Here is a 15,240-nt window from a genome sequence, read left to right as displayed (position 1 = left end):
CCGGATCTCCTTCAATCTACTGAGGAAGTGATCTATTTGCTCCCCCTTCTGCATCTGGTATGATCGCAGATGATTCTCTAGTAACATATTCATCTGCACGGAAGTCTGCCGGTACAACGTCTTCAAGGCGTCCCACATTTCCTTTTTCGTCTCCTTCTCGACAATATGTTGGACCACATGATCCTTGACCCCATCAAGGATTATGCATTTTGCCTTGGCCATTGCTTCCTCGTACTTTTCATTGTCAACTGGGTCAACTAGGATAGCCATTGTTCTCAAGGCGAAGGCCTTGATGCGATGTCTATCTAGAATGGACAAGATCCTGGCCTTCTAGACAACAAAGTTGGACACCTCGTCCAGCTTGTCCTGATCCCTCAGTCCATTCATGGCCATCTCTCTGCTCTTCCTTTCGACTCGTCTAATTCTCTACTTCCATCTGGAAGTTCTCTCTTCAACTCCCTCTAAGTCTCTACTTCCCGTCTGGAAGTTCTCTGCTAGACTCCCTCTGAGTCTCAATTTCCCTGCTGGAAATCCACCTACCAACCGTCAAGTCGCACCTCTTCAATCTCCTATGCACCTGCAATAATGATTTGGATTTCTTGGTTAGAAATCCGCCTAGGTATAGACTCCCTCTACCTTGGTTTTTCCCCATTAGGTATTGTTATATCTCGGCAGCAAAAACACCCCACCAGCTTCACTCCCCGCAATCTACGCACAGCTTCCTATGCCCCAGCAACTAAAGGACTAAGCCTCTAGGCTCTGTGCAATCCCGACACTCGCTGAAATGCTCCCTTAGCCAATTGCGTCAACCCTCCTGGTCTATGTGTGTCTCTTTGTGAGTTTTTTCTTCCCTCAGCCTCTGCTTTTGCCTCTCTTTGGCCCTAACTGATGATGGAGTTCCTCTGCATCAACCCTTCTCTACCACTTTCTGCAAGGAACAACTTTTGTCACTCGAGATAGTTGTTTCTACTGCAGATGCTCTACTTCAGTTGGTTCCTTCAGCTCTCCTGTGATCTGCAACGCTCTGATACCATGTTGAAATTTCTAAGTATTACCCATTAGAAATTTTATTTGTATTCTCTGGGTTATTTCTCCTACTTGTTAATTACAAACAAGTTATTTAATCATATAAATACTAAACTAAACACAATACAGTCTCAACCATATACAGATCAACAGCTAAAAGAAATAGAAAACACACAAGTGACACCGTTGTTTTTGGAAAACTCATCCCCGGAAAAACCCAATTTGGGAAAACGGTGCAGCAATTCTGAGGGTTATATTATTATGCAGTCTTTCTGAGTACAACTGGGTGCCAAAATGGCTCACCCGACAGAGAAAATAAGATGGCAGTAATACCTCTCTATTCCAAAGCAGATATTCGGAAAGTCTGCCCCACAAAACCCTCTCCAGCACAATCTGAAGCTCAACATCAGCCCTCCTAGCCTCTGCATCAGCCCTCAGAGGCTCTACGCAGCCTCTACGACCCTCTATGTCACTCCTGCAGCCTCTGTGTGGATGACGCAGGCCCTTCTAGCTTCTGTGCAGTCGCTTCTGCCTCTGCGTGGCTCCCTCTGGCTCAGCATCTGCCTCTCTCTATTTCTATGCTGGTATCTCGGCACTGTTTCTCCCTCTTTGTCTCGTACTCACTGCCCCTCGCTGCAACTGATCACTTATTCGATTTCTCTTAGCAAACCCCGCTCTAAAAAATCGAATGATTGATCACTCTAGTGTTTTCTCCAACTGATGCTCAGGCCTCTGCTTATACATTTCCTGTTGGTCCTTCAACAGCCGAGATTTCTGGGTCTTGGAGATCTCATGTGCTTTAACCTCTCCACCAATTTTCATGGCTAGAGCACATCCAATGCTACCCCAAATCAATAGCAACAACATTGACTTAGAATGAATTATTGACTTTATGTTAATACAATACTACCATATTATATTAGAATTACATAGTTGTTTTTTAGTTAATTAATATTATATATAGTTTAGTATTAATATATAGTCAAATATATGTATATATAATAGGTTAATATTTAGTAGTATATGATAGGTTATAACATTAGGTGATAATTTATACAAATCAATTTGATCTAACATAAGAATAACAATTAATATTAACTTAACATAGTGTCATAAGGCTAGCATTAACAATACTTAATATAACTTAGTAGGATTAGATTAGAATAAAATTTAATCTAAGCTAGGATAACCTTTAGGCTAGTCTTAGGTGGCAGGGTAACTGGACTCATAACCAATCGAAACCACCATATCAAATGGAAAAGGATTTGCTCTAATGTCCTGACCGGGTGGCTTCCCCCCCAATGTTGAAGCAAACATTTCGAGCCTACAATAGTGCTAGAAGGAGGGCTTGAGCTAGTTAGCCCGTGTGAATTCTTGTTTTAACATTTTTAACTAGCTATGGCTCCTGCATGCATTCCTAGTTTGGGTCACGCTTTTAGCTCACACAAGCGTACTAGAGGTATGTCAAAGAAATAACTTGAATCCATATTTGAGTTGCAATATGATGGTGAGAGCGACACTATTTCTATTGTAGATCATGTCAATCAGTTTATACATAAATGTAAATGTTTTAAAATCACTAAAGACAATGAAATTTGCAGGTTATTTACTCTATCATGAAGAACTGTGATTGGGAGGTGGTGCCGAGACCAAAGAGCAAGTATGTGGTTGGTTCCAAATGGATTTACAAAGTGAAGCATGCAACTGATGGGAGTATCAAGAAGTACATGACCATATTTGTGCTGAAAGGCTTCTCACAAGTAGAGGGAGTTAACTATGAGGAAACATTTTCCCTTGTGGCAAGGTATTCATTAATCAAAACCATTTTCCCCTTGGAGCCATCATCCCTAAAGAGAAAATAATTCTTTGCTTTGATGGAAGCACTGATAGCATCAAATCCCACTTCCATCGGCACAATACCACTCCTAGTGACCTCTAGAGCTGCTATACGCTTTCCAATGGCACAAATGTCCTCTTAAACATCGTCCACAGTCTGCTCCATGTATGTTTGTTGACATAGCAATTTAACCTTAAGAAACAACTAAAAGTACATGCGTTGATGCTACACCATGTCCTCTAGTTTCAAAATGGATACAAGCATAATATGAGTAGCATCCAACAAATTATCTATGACCAAGCCGACCTCAAATATTTTTGTAGGGTCATGAGAGTTAGGCATGGATGAAGTGTGAAGGAAGATAAGCTAGAAACAACTTGAGACACCTTTGCATTACCAGAAGGTTGGGTGGTTGTAATATGGAAGGAATATCTACTAACACATGAGCCAGACATCCACCATAAATCTGACTCCATAATCCAAAAGATTGGTTGGATGAAGGATTGATAGGGCATCGATTGACATCGATAAGTTCTTGTTCCTATTTGAAACATTCCTCATCATTTCCTAGGAGAGACAAACGGTCTTCCACTAAGAGAGGCATAAATGGATTAGATTCCTCTGTCTCGGAATGATAAAAAACCCCATCAAATTGCAATTCCAATTAATGACACAAAACAAGGAATTAACAACCATGGGTTTTGAGAATCAACGAAAATCAAAGTTGAGGATTTTGACCACACTACAATGGGAGGGATTTGTGGACATCCATGTTCCCATCCTTGTAATGGAAGTGGAATATATCATGACTCTATGACTTGGTGTATAAATTTTCCACAAATCAAATTTATGCCTCATGAGAAAAACTAAGTCCCCACTCTTTTACATAAAGATTTCAAAATTTATACTAAGAAATAGGGTAGAAAAATTCAATTTTGTCCAATTCAATTTTTCCTTGCCCAATTTTGGAGCCTTTTTTAACTAACTCATCCGCTCCCACATTCAACTCCCTCAGTATATGATAAAATTCAATCTTTTAAAATTGTGAGGTAGCGTTGATCACTCTTTGAGCCATAGGGAGACATGTGGAACTTCTCAATCTGGCATTGGTCATTTATTGAATGATGATCAAGGAATCTCCATAAACTGAGAGATTAAGAATATTACTTTCTATGGCCACCTCCAAACCTTTCCAAAGTGAAAGAAACTCAATTGAATCGTCATAGCAGTTCCTAACCCCCAAGAAAATTTGGACAATATTTTTTCATTGAGGCTCATGAGAACCCCTCCCTCTCAGCTTGCCTTTGTGGGTTACCTATAGATGCACCATCAAATAAAAGGGAGAAATAAAGTTTCTCTAATCTCCATTTCAAGATTTCCTTTTGACTTAGCTCGAGACAAGATACTTGATTCTTAATCAGTTTGCCTTTGCCAACTACGGATAAAGAAAATTTCCTGTCAACAATTATCTAGGCACATTTTGCTTCATTTAGATTCTTTAATTCTCAGTCATTGAATCCACAAACAATAGGGAGGAGTCTTCAGATGCCATCATTGAGGGAGACAACCTCTCATTTTTTAATATTGCTTTATTTTGCGTAAGCTAGACAACACAATAAATGAATTTTGGGAAGGCCATCCAAAAACTAATTAGAAGGGAAGAGGCCTTCCAGTTCTAAGGGTAATGACCCCATTTTTCAAAAATATCGACCCATGATTCCAGGATGTGATAAAGGAAAAAATTGGGTTGAGCGTGGTTCTCCAGGCCTCAAAGGGGAAAAGGGAATTGTTGGAAGAGATGGGGATAGATTCCTTAGAGCAAAAGCATAGGGCACATCTAGAGGGACCAAGAATGTTTCTTTTCTAAAAAGTTTCAGTCGTAAGGGTTTTTTGATGGACTAGGGACCAACAAAAGATGTTAATTTTTAGAATACATTCATTGTTCTAGATTTTAGACCAAATAATTTCTACTAGGAGAGGATGGGAAAGATTTTTTACTAATAGGGAGTATCCAAGCCTAATAGAATAAGAGAGGGTCAGGCTCAAGGTCCAGGAATGATGATCCAATAAAGAGGATGAGATTGGAGCCATTCCTTTTAATAATTGAATAATTTTATACCATTGTGGATGGAGAATTTTAGGAACAGGTGGCATAAACCATCCCTTCCAATGACTTGATTCATCCTAAATATACTTTGTTAGTCAAATTTTTAATCCCTTTCTCTTACGACCATATAGCTAATTCCTTATATTCCTCATGGGAACCCAATAAACCATAATTACATAATGCATCCTTCCAAAGGTTGATGTGAGCATTGTTCCCAGATCTCCATCTGAGATGATTTACAATTAAGGGGGAAAAATCTTTACAAAGCTTCCAAATTTGAGAACTTGGGCCAGACCATTGAACCTCTCCAACTCTTAATATTTGATTCTTCCAAAAGTATTTGTGAATAAATGTCATCTTCCACCACTCTTTCGAATCAGATATCAGTGTCCAAATTATTTTAGATCCCATCGCTGAATTCATGAACAAAGGGTCTTTGAAAACTAATCGCCATTTTCTTTCAGTAAACAGACTATGTTCCATTGGACCAAATGGAATTTCTTTTCATTCTTCCCCCTTGCCATAATATTTCCATAACATAATGCTCATTTGGGACAACACTGACTTTAGGCAATCATACCAGAGCATATATAGAGCGATAATGAGGAAAGCACATATTTAACCAAATTGACCTTATCGACAACATTCAACTAGGTTTCTCTCCATAATTGAATCTTTTTTTTGAATTTGGATAACATATCAGCCCAACTATCACTACTCAGCATTCCCAACACTCGGGTATTTGAAGAATTTCTAATTAGCTGCAAGAGAAAACTGTAGAATTTTTTAAATCTCTCGAAGAGTAGAGATAGAGCAATTCCATCCAAAAAATTGACTCTTACCCTTATTGATAAGTCCTCTAGAAAAATTTAGGTAAAAATTAAAGGTATGTTTGAACCTCATAGCAAGTTTCTTAGATGTGAAACCCAATAAAATGGTTTCATCCGACGAATTGGGAATAGTTGACATCTTTTGTATTGGGGCTATACTTAAGCCTTTTTGTTTTCCTTCAACCATGGCTAACGCCAAATTTCTGCTTAGAGATTTAGCCATTAGGATATACAAAGGAGGAGACAGGGGAAATCCTTGTCTTAAACCCTTGGAGGCTTGAAAGAAGGAATAGGAACATTTTTTAATCAAGGGGGTAATCCACGGTTTCCAATACAAGTAGCAATCCAATTAATGAAATATTCATTGAAACCCAATTTCTTCTTGACATCAAATAAAGAGGAATGTAAGACTTTATCAAATTCATTTTCCATATCCAAATTTATTATCATACCTTGTTCTCCACACAATTTTCTAGGGTGAATAGCTTCTTGAACCAAACTAACATTGTCAATGATTTATCTATGCCTTATGAACCCTCCTTGATTTTCAAAAATAAGTCTAGGAAGGATTTTTCTGGTCCTATTGGTTATAATATTTGTCATAATTTTGAATGTTGAATTATAAAGAGAAATTGGTCTAAATCTAGAGAAGGATATTGTCTTTGCTTGTTTAGGGATTAAAGTGAGAAATGAAGAATTTGTATTGCCTCCTAGCCTTCATTTCATAATGGAGGAATTTTACATTCTTATTAGGTATTTTTTGATAGTCCCTGAGAAAAGTATGAAAAAACAAATGGGGAAGCCATCGGGGCTAGAGGCTTTGTTAGGGTCGAGAGACCAGCTAGAATTGATTGCCTCCTCTTCCAATGTCAGCATAGTTAGTTGGAAATTATCTATATCATAAAAAATGAAGTCAGGACAAAAAGAAAAGAATGGACCTCATCTTGATCATTCTCCTTGTTCTCTATGTATAAACTTGTAAAGAAATAATGGGCCTCTTGCTTTATCTCTTCAAAGGATTTCAACTTCGCTTGACCTTCTGGGACTATTTCCTTGACTCAATTTCTGAACTCTCTGTTATCTCAAAATCAGGCCCTGGAAGGTTGCAGACCAAGAAGACTTCAAGTAACTGTTTCAAACCAATCTTTTAGATAAGGCTTAGCCTCCTTAGCCTGAGAGGGCTCTCTCAAAGGATTAAAGGTTTTGATTATGATCAAGATGAATAACTCTTGTGAAACAAATAAAAAAGAAAATGGTGGAAACACAACTAACAAGTATCCATTGGGCTTATGGAGTCATATATGATTAAGTATTAACAATAGGGTTGGCTTTGCATAAAATTCAAGGCATTCAGATTTCAACATATGTAGAGCATACCAAACACATAGAAGGCAGTTTACGAGTATATGAAGGAAATTAGAACACTGTAAGCGATTTCTAAGTAATCAAATACTCATAACACTGTAGATAACATGAAAAGACAACAAAGAAACTCATACATTGAACTCTCTATGATTCTTGAGAAGCGTAAGCCAGTACTGTATTACCAAAAAACAGAGTCTTTACATAAGCCAACTATCAGAGCTTTTTTTTTTATAAATTTCCAACCCCTGGTATATTGCTCTTTCTCCTATATATAGCATTCTTCTACAAAGCTGAGATTCCTCCTCCAACATGAGGGGAACTTGAATTCTACTTCTTATGACACCTATTCAAATTTTAACTACCTATTAAATGTCACAAACTGCTAACTGGAATTTTTAGAGATCTAAGTCAAATAGGAGTCTAACTCCATATCATGCTAATAATAGCCTTAATTACAATCATTCTCGTTCGTTGACAAGTGGTCTTTTTTTTTAGTTTGGCTGTGGTGGATGTTCAAAGCTCCATACTGGTCCTCCATGTTACATCTTCTCCATTGCCCCTGAAAAGTAGGAAACTGCCCTGTTTATCTGCCTTTGGTTTTCCTTAAAGATATTTGAATCCAATGAACTGTGCCCTTCATCTTTGATTATACAAAATATATCAGAATGCCACGTCCTTGATGTGCTATCAACCTTTTCCATGTGTGAAGACAAAAGCTCCTCCAAGCTGTCTGACATACCATGGATTGTAGTAAATGTGATCACTTTATAACAAGAAGTTTGGAGTTGGGTTCGAATATATGTTTCCTCCACCTGTCTTGACCTTGTTGAAAATTGATACCTTTAGATGATCCCTTGAAGATATTCCTTTTTCAAAAAAGTTCCCTCGGTCTTTCAAAATTGGTTGACCGAGTTTAAATTATGTAGCTTCAGCAGTTTCGTAGCGTGCTACGAAACTGCTGTGCATTAGTCATCATCTTCAGCAGTTTCGTAGCGCACTGCGAAACTGCTGTGTAATTCCAAAAACATAGTTTCAACCCAAAACTTTGCTATTTCATCCTTTTCCATTGCTCCAAAGCTTTCCAAAACTGAGTGAAAATGTATGATTCTTCAAGAGAGATTATAACAAGGAAAACCATCAAAATTTGAAACATAACCTTACTTGATGTGGGACTTCTTTAAGGAGATTCTTTCTGCTGGCTTAACTGTATCTTTAAGTCCTCAATTTGTTTCTTCATGACTCTGATCCCAGCTCTCAGGTTTGAATTGACCTTTCTGATGAATTGCGCTTCCTTTATGGCAGGGACAGTCTAGCTACGGAATTGAACATTAAAATCAACCACCTCGGGTATTTGAAATGTTTTGTCCTCCCACCGAGCTTGCATTTGGTTAAAATAAGCCTCCTTGATTGCAAATTTCCTGGAAGCTTTCTTCAGTCTAGCAATTTCAAAGTTTGCCAATTCCAACCTCCTTTTCAACTCTTCCACATTATCTTCTTCTTGAAGGGTAACTGCTTTTTCTTTATCTTTTCCTTCATGAGGCTGTGTCACCTCCCCTGTTTCATCTGCTCTTGGCAGTACCTCTTGTATTTGTTTAAACTTCCTCGTTATGGGTCTTCTGGGCTTAAAGACAAATTGATCAACCTGATCATCAAACTTGAGTTTTTTCGAGGCTTTGACTCTCTGGGCCTTGTCTTTTCCTGACTCTATCAATTCTGCTTGAACTATGGGAGATTCTTCAATATCAATGGCTTGCAATAATTCATTTAAGTCTCCCTTTGAAACAGGGCTTTCTTCAATAATCATTGACTTGCCTTTTTCTTTAGCTACCTAGCTCCTAGTCCTTCTTCTTTGAACTCCTTGACCTGTGCTTGATTCATGTGCACTTTCTTTGACCTGAGTTTTCTCTTTAAGGGACTGTTGGGGTGTATCCTGGATAGTCAGTGGCTTGGTGGATTCTCTTACTTGTTTCCTAGCCTTCAACTTTGAAAACCTCCTGGATCTGGTTTCTGCCTGATGACCAGTTGTTGTTGGAAGATCTTTTGCAGCCTGAGGACTGAGACAAGTCTCGTTCCTGAAACCAAACATGAATATGAATGTGGTCCAGTCCCTACCTACTCTCTGGAGTTCATGCAGAACAATCAACTTAATTAAACTGTGGTGAAACAATGAGGTCTCACAGGCTTCTTTCCTTAGCTGCACCTTATCACACATTTTACTTAAGCTACGGAATAAGTAAAAAGGTAGATCAATGGATATCTTTCCTGTGAAATGTAGCAGAAGCTTGAAATGATATGAATACACCTTGTTATATCGGCCTTCACAGGTAAGGTACCTCTGTATACAGGTAAGCAGATTGGTATATGAGTCTTTGACATAATTTCTAGGCACAGACTTGTTTAAATATGAGTCAATGTATTCTGGCTTCAGAAACTCTTTGCAGGGAGTCATATCAAATTTGAAATTCTTAAACCAAGTTTCTTGTCCCCTTGGAATCTCAGTAACTGTGGATATTACCTCTGGTGAGACTTACAATTCGAGCATCCCAACCTTTGAATTCAGCCCTGTGAAATTCAAAGCAAATTCCTTGGTGATTTGTGCATGACCTCCCTGTAGTTTCTCACAAAAATTCCAACATCCAACCTACTTGAATGCATGCTCAACTTCTTTGTGTTTCAAGATAATGTCTACACCTTCAGGTTCGTTTCTCAAACATCTGCCTGATCTGTGGTCTTTTCTTTCTGTCGATCCCTCCATGAAGGTTTGAAACACTGTCGCTGCTCAAACTTCAATCTCTGCCTTGCTTGAATGGCTGCCTCGCTTGATAACAATGCATTCAAATTGAAAACTTGCAGACTTGTTCCTCATGCAACGAATACAATCATCATTAAGACTATGAATACCTAGCTTTTCTTGGAACTTGCAATCCGTGTGTACCAATGTACCTAGCGGCTGTAATGATGGAGATAAGTAGTTGGACATGATATGTGGAGTGTATAAGCTGACAATGAATGATGCAACCATAACTGAACTTGACAGATTTGACAGTTAGGAAAGATTCGCTGCGGATTGCACGAATCTCCGATTTCGTAGCGCAGTCAGTGTAAAATTTGAATTATGCGCTACGAAATCACCTAAAACATGTTGCGCTGCGAAACTGCTAAAAAGGATTTATGCGCTGCGAAAACACTTCAAAATGACTATGCGCTACGAAATCACCTAAAGAGCTTTGTGGCACATAGTAACCTTTGAACAAAACTGACACATGGTTATGAGACCGGTGATGAATGAGAATGCATAGTTGACTCAAGACTCCTAAGACTCAGACTCTAAGGCAAACAAAAATCAAACTTAGAATAGCACTGACCTTTACCATCAAACTAATGTGAGAAATTTTGGCATTAGAATTCTTAAGTGATAACACTCTCTTTCCTATTCCTTCTTGTGAAAGAAGGTTGTATTTCTATTACCCACATTTAGCCATAGTCTTCTAGATTTGAGACACTAATACTCTTCCTCTTGCCTCCCGAGGATTTCAATTTGTTTGCATATCCTTTTTTCTTCTTCAATAAGAACCTCTAACACCTCTTCCTCTTCCATCTGATCCTGATGCGATGCAAGGTGAATGAGGAGATCATTTTTTTCTTGTTTTGCTGGTTTAAAATTAGATTTCACCCAAGAACAAAGAGTCTTCTTAACATTATTCAATTTAGATTCCCACATGAAAGATGAAGAGCCACTCACCGAGAGAGAAAAGGCTTGAATATGTAAGTCTTTCACCCCTTCTTTGATCATCCACCCTTGGTTAAAGTGAAATGGGATAGGCCCCAAAGCCTTTGGTGGATTTATTATGATAGCCACGAGACAGTGATCAAACTCTCGTCTTACAAGAATTGACAAAAAACTATCAATGACCCTAACCAACCAGTTATTTTTTATTAGAGCTCGGTCGTAATGTGAGTGCTTCCAATTATTTTATTAGTGTAATTTTCCTTTTTTGGCACGACATCCATGAGATCCCATTCACTAAGGATATCCTCCAATCTCTCTTGAAACAAATATTTGACATTAGATCCTCCTCGCTTCTCCATGGAGAAGAGAACATTGTTGAAGTCACCACCCACTATAGAGTCACTATGCCATTGGTCCTCATTTAACTTTATTAACGAATCCCAAAATTCCTCTTTGTCACTATAGGTAACCGGAAAGTAAATATTGATATACAATGGCATGTCTCCACTATTTTTGTCTTTTAGTTTAACAACTATCCAGAACCCGAATTTGAAACTACCTTTTAACATGTTCATAGAATCAATCTAGAGAGTACAAAGACCTCTAGAGGCTCTAGACAAACTCTAGGTGATTCAGGAGCTAGAACTCTAGAATGATTTGGCTAAAATCGACATGCCTGCCTCTTTTAACTTCATTTCTTGAAGAAAAAATTTCTGAAGGTTTTTTCGATCTCATGAGATCTTTTACAGCCTAAGATCTCGAGGGGTTTCCTTGTCCCATTATGTTCCATAAAATAGATTTCATTGAAACTTGGAAGCTTTAGATTTACCACTTTTTGACTTGGTAGTTGCTTGTTACATTATCTATGGTTGGTTTCCCAACTTGATATTTTGTTCTGCCTTGGCTTCTTTGACATCTTTGTTCATAGGTCGCCCTTTTGCCTTATGGTTCTCAATCTCTTGGCTGGATGAGTCACTATTCTAGTTCAATCCATTTTTGGTGCTCCTTGTGAGGACCTTACTAGTTCCTTCTTCTAGTTGCTCTCGTGATTCAAGACCTTTGTTTAATCCTTTATGGGCTTGAGGACTCGAAACCACAAATTGATCCTTTGACTAAGTTAGACTTGCAACCAAATCCAACTCAGCTTCTTGGAGATCTCCATATTCTTCTTCTACCACTATCACTTCTTCCATGGGCACAATCTCAAGATTGCCTGGGGCCAAAGCATCCTTCTTAACCCCTTCCCGCAATAGGATGTCAAAAGGGTTAGCATAAGTGGAGGCCATATTTTGTCCAAAAGGTTTGTTAGTCTTGGCGCCACCTTTCCCTTTGGTGGAGAGACGCTTTTGGTATTTTCATTGACCATCTTATGGGGTAGACCCTTCTCTGAATCCACTTCTACACATATTTTTTGCATAGGAAAATTGTTGCCCTTTAGGCTCATCCCAGTTAAGGTAGTGACTAACACCATTTGATATTGTTTTTAAGCAGTCGTTGCTCCAGTAAGATAATGGAAATCGAGGGAGATTGACCCACACTCACATCGCCTTAGGAACATCATCACCCGAGTTGAAATCAAGAGACCATGTGTTAAGATACATACCTATGGAGTGAAAGAAGTAAGGTTCGTTTCTGAAAATGACATTGCAATCCTCCTTGCATTCGAAAAGTAGAGCAAAGAAGTCGTTCCCCACTTCATATGCATTGAGGTGCCCCTTCATCATTGGCTTCCAACTCTTTTTTTTCCACTGCTCTACGAACTTTGGAGAAGGCCAAAGGCCCTGTTAGCTTTGCTGTACAAAAGAATCAAAAATGGATTTGAACACTCTCAAAGGCTGCGAACACACTTATAATCATGCCAAAGGATCCATTGATGCTGTCGAAATCCTCAAATTATGGCTAAAGGCTTTCCACCGATTGAAAAACTTGCAAGAGGAAAGCCCTTTGGAGGGCGGAAATACACATTCGGAGGAGGCGGGCAATGGCAGCGACATGAGACTTCGCCGATGAGCGATCGCCGATATCGCATCGGCGTATCGCTATCGGCATTGTCAAAGGGGCAGGTGCAATCACCGATGGGCCGGACCCGACGGCCATACAACGCTGCACTTTATATTATTTCGGGTCCGCAGCATCCGCCGATATCGCATCGGCACTTTCAAAGGGGCGGGGCTTTAACATAAGTTATGGTGCGGGCCGACGGGCCGGACCCGATATATGCACAACACTCCATTTCATATTTTTCAAGTCCGCGCCCATAGCGTTTTCAATGTATTTTGTGTATTTTCTTTGTATAAAGAAAATACAAAGGGATGCCTGGCAAGCGCCGATTGCGATGGGATTTCGGATCCGAAAGGGTTCTAAAGGCCAAATATATATATTTCAAATCCGCCAAAGCCAATTTTTCATGGTTTGTGGCAATTTTGCAGGTATTTGTCAAATATTAAAAAACAAGGGAGGGGTCTGTTTTAACGTGAATTGCAAGCCAAAGGCGGACCCGATAGTGAATAGACTATGCCTGAGCCTTTTTAAAAGTCAACATGGAAGCAGTGATGGGCGGGAATGTATAGTTTGGGCATCGTTTCACTGTTTTAAAGCCAAACAGTCATGATTGAGTCGTTTTAATGATTCAGCAGCTGCCATTAATCAAAAGTATGGCCGAGGAGGAAGCAGGACACCGTTTATCAATGCAGAGCATTCAATGGTTATGGTTCCTTTGGTATTTCACACCACCTGCTCCAAGGAGGACTGCAGAGCAACAGAAAGGACAAATCCATTTACAGCACAACCAGATTTGTATCAGCGGCCCATTCCTGAATGTAAATGTGGTTGGTGGCCATTTATTGGCTCCTCCACGCATGTTTAGCAGAGATATTGTGTAATGAGACACTATATATACTCAAAAAACAGATGTAATGGATTGATGAGTGTTAGATGAAGAGAACCCTGTTGTAAGGTTCAACTTCTGGAGACTGTAACTACTTTGTAACCTGCAGCGTCTGGTCTTCATTTCCAGCTAATACAAGCTTCTTTTGCTGTTTATTGCTCACTTTCCACTTCTCTTTCTTGTTCCAGGTTGTGCCTGTTTGCATTTGTTCTATTGCTGTGAATGTTTAGCATCAGAGGGGCTGTCATCCCACCTCTATGTTAGGATTTAGCATGTATCATAGAACATGTGTGCAGGTTTCTGTTGTTTAATGCATAGAGAGCTGTCATCCTGTTTGTGCATTAGAAACTAGATTTACAGACCTCTTAACTGGTTGCAGCCGGCCATCACAGGGTCCTGTGCATCTGCTGGTGTGGTCAGTCTTCTCCATTATCACCTTATCCTCAAACTGTGAGTAATAGGTGGTTAAAAGCCTTGTAGTCTGGGGGTGTTCACCCATGTCTGGGGTCAATCATAGTAGAAGTGGTTATCTGGCTTGAATATGCAGCATTTGTTCCATTCATCCACCATTTATCCAACTATATTTGGTTGAATTTGTAATGTTCCCGAGCATCACCGATATGCAACCTAGGTGAGTTTCTTGGGGTGATAACAGGCCCATGAAATTCTTGACTAGAGCTCTGTCATGGAAGGTCAGGGAGGTTTTGTGGAAACTTTGAGAAAGGATGATGACAAGTATATTCTCCACTTTTTTAACGAATTTTGTATGCAAATTCCTTTGGACACATATTAGTCTAAAGGTTGGAGATCAACACATGAAAGCAACCTCCTCATCCCCGGGAGGGCTTGAGCCCCTACCCCCTACGACCATTGTAACTTATGTTGAAAAATCATCGACATGCGTAGGGTGCTAGGGTTTGTAAAATCCTTCACATTTGAATAATAAGAGTTTTCTCATGCCTTTATTATTATTATTATTAAAAATAATTGATATATAAACTAAACATATATACATTTAAAAACATGGAACAAGATTCTTAAACACAAAGATTTACCTCTACTTTACCATAGAAATTCTTAATATGTAAATAGGTTTTGTTATAATACCATGGGCCATGGTGGCTTATCAATACCACATGGAAAAAAACAAAAAAAGGTAATTCACTTTATATGACATTTTTTTCATTAATCAATTTAATTAAAAGAGAAACAATGACATACTTTTTTTGGATGTGAGGAAACATCCAAATAGGGTGGAGAATTGAACTAATGACTTAACATCTAGGAGTGCCTTAATAAGACACCAGATCACTATGTATACAAGACCCTTGGACAAAATAAAGACATAATTACTTCAGAAAATTTTCAATTTGTATATATTATTATAATCTCTTTAAAATATTTCATAAAAATTCAATTTCTGTTATCTACTCAATAATTAATAATATTTAAATTATA

Source organism: Pinus tabuliformis, chromosome 3_1, assembly GCF_031772625.1.
Source record: "Pinus tabuliformis cultivar Carrire ecotype Pingquan chromosome 3_1, CPIR1, whole genome shotgun sequence".
Lineage (NCBI taxonomy): Eukaryota > Viridiplantae > Streptophyta > Pinopsida > Pinales > Pinaceae > Pinus > Pinus tabuliformis.
Note: the sequence above shows the minus strand (reverse complement) of the source record.